Raw genomic sequence first — 2873 nt, forward strand, 5'->3', positions numbered from 1 at the left:
AATTGATGTCTGTTTCATGAAGATGTTCAATCTTCAGGAAGCAACTGAAAAGCCGCTCTTGCGCGCAGTCCGTGAAAATCGGGCTAAAGCAATGCTTTCCGTACAGGGCGGATTACCTGTAGCAGGGGATTCAAGTACCCCTAGCCCAAGTCCTGAGAGAATGGCTTCACAGCCGGACGCTCGAGGAAAAGATGTTGTTAAGGGGTCACTCCCTGAATCAACATGTCAACCCTCCACCTCTGGGGTAAAAGAGGGAGAGATCAGCCTTAGGCCCATGACAGGCCAAGTTAAGGTTGATACTAATCTTATTATTTCTTCTCCTTCTTGGCAGAATTATCAAGACAGGTGGGAGAAACTTCTTACGAGAAGGGGCATTAATCCGGGAAATTGCCGGGTTGATGTTGCAGGAAAATATCCAAGGGTTTGGTTCACGCCAGGAGCCAATCCAAACGATGTCAAAGAATGGTATGAATTTGGGGCATTAGCTTCAGTTTATACCACTTCTCCGGCATTCACCGAAATCAAGGGTCTACCCAAATGGATCCAGAAAACGGTGTTCGATGCATGGGAGAACAACGAGTCCCTCAAAAGGGGAGACGTTCTGGAATTGTACTTCTTCAGTGCAGCTCCAGAGCCAGTTGGCAAAGGAGTCTACGAAGCCTTCCATTTCATCAAGCTTCGGAGACCAGATACAGGAGCCTTGAACCGGATCAAAGTTCCTGAATTTAATGCCGCAATCGTCTCAACATTTACGGAGGATCAAATCTCCACGAGGCGAGCATGGGGTCTATGGGTCTGTCTTACAGAGATGGACAAAATGAAGTCCAGATTTAAGTTCTTTCAAAGCTCAGATCTGGGAACGTTCCTGGTTAACACAATGACAGGAACAACAACTCAGTTTGCTGAAAATTCTTTCGAGAATAAGAGGCAAACTATTTGGGGAAACAAGATCGCGGGGAGCAAAGAGACTCGTCGCAAATTCTGCAATATGGCTCATGTGAGCCATTGGATCGAGAGAATCTGTGACCAATGTTCGTCGCAGAAGGAGCCAGAATTCGGCAAAGGTTTCCTCCCGAAACCTGACAGAAGAAGGTTCCGGTCTGATGAACATGAAGAGCGTCAGACACCAAAGGGAAGAACACCTCGGGCACCAAAAAAGTAAGGTGGCCAACAAAACTTGGTGAATCATGTGATTCACAGCAAGGAGCGCACCCACAAAAGAAACGACAAAAGTGGGTGGAAGAACAGGAGGACCACTCACCAAAAGCTGCGGGACAAAAGTGAGTGGAAGGAAAAGTAGCCGGCCCCTACCAAGCATTATCACAAGACGATAAGGCAAGGGTCCAGCACCATGTGATGCCACTAACAAGTGTCGGCAATCAAGGCCGACAAAAGAAGGTGGATGTCATATTCAAGCAAGCTGGCCACGAGGATAGCATTCGAGGCCAACCACCAAGCAATAATGGAGGGTATCAGACCTCTATAAAACCACAAGAGCTGGAGAGAAGAGATCATCGAAAAATTTCCACAACTTTCTCACACTACACACTCTCTCTTCAGAATCTATCTTTGTAATTTTAAATTCTTGTTTTCAAAGTTTTCCGTTTTTAGTTTTAGTTCCTTTTTATTTTTATGTACACAAGGATTAGCTACTATGAGTAGCTAAACTAGTTTGTCTCCTCCCTTGGGGGATATTTTTATGAAATAAATTAATTATTATATAATTCCTCTATAAACACTTTGTTTTTGTCCAACTATTCCGGGTTGAGTAGAAATATTTTCTTTTCATTTTTCAACAAAAATATTTGACGTCGAGACACAGTGAAGGAGGGAAACTGATTCCTGAAGGTGACCATTCGGCGAAAGCCGGAACACAGTGAAGGGAGAAGGTTGCAACCACCACTTGCGAGCGTGTGGTTGGACGAAGGCCGAGGAGGCAAGAAGTCCGTAAAACGCGATAAAAGCTCCAGAAGGTGACCAATCGACGAAAGGTATACTGTTGATTTATGTTTTGAATTATTTTGAAGTGTTACGGAAGCATGTTGGGCCTGATTAAACATTAGACTGTTTAGATCAAATTGATTTGTTAAATGAGCTTGAATGGTATATCGGCTGGAAACTTTCCTCGTGCCCGATAGGTTACTTCGGTAAACTGGGTCTGGACTGTGATACAACGCCACGTACCTTTAAGCAAAAACAGTTTAATAAAATTTGGTTTGCATGTATTAATTAAGCTTGATTGTAGACGAAGGGCGGTTTGGTCAATTGATTGGCTTTTGGTTACTAAAGTCTCACTTTAAATCTTGTGGCTATATAAGTCCTTAACTATGTGAGTTTGGCTAAATGTGTCTTTCCCTCTTTCCATATACTCCCTGGTCTTTTTATTACTTCCTGGTCCCATGAAGCATAACTCAGTTCTTTTCGGCACGGAAATTAAGAAATTGATATTTTGTGTGTTAAGTATGGTAGGTGAAAAAGTGAAAAAGTGAATAAATGGTAAATTGTTTGTCATTTTTAGAAACAAGTCAAACTTCGTGGGACAACTCAAAAAGGAAACTGGGTCATGCTTCGTGGGACGGAGGGATTAATTTTTTTCTTAATATGATAAATTCATAGTTGTTACTAATAATTGTGTTTGAAGTTCATGTTCCCAGACGCTCTTGTTAAGATTTTAGATTTGGTACTTGACCATGGTCCTGTAAGTTGTAACAAATACACGACATGCATATCGTAGTATCATGTTATTTGTAAATGAGTTAGCTTAATTTGACGCCACCTGTAGTGACGGAGTCGGGAATTTTTATTAGGGGACTGAATTTGTACCGCCAAATTGTTTTTGGTTAATTCATACAATTATTAAAAAAAAAACACAT

This window comes from Salvia miltiorrhiza, chromosome 8 (genome assembly GCF_028751815.1).
Source record: "Salvia miltiorrhiza cultivar Shanhuang (shh) chromosome 8, IMPLAD_Smil_shh, whole genome shotgun sequence".
Lineage (NCBI taxonomy): Eukaryota > Viridiplantae > Streptophyta > Magnoliopsida > Lamiales > Lamiaceae > Salvia > Salvia miltiorrhiza.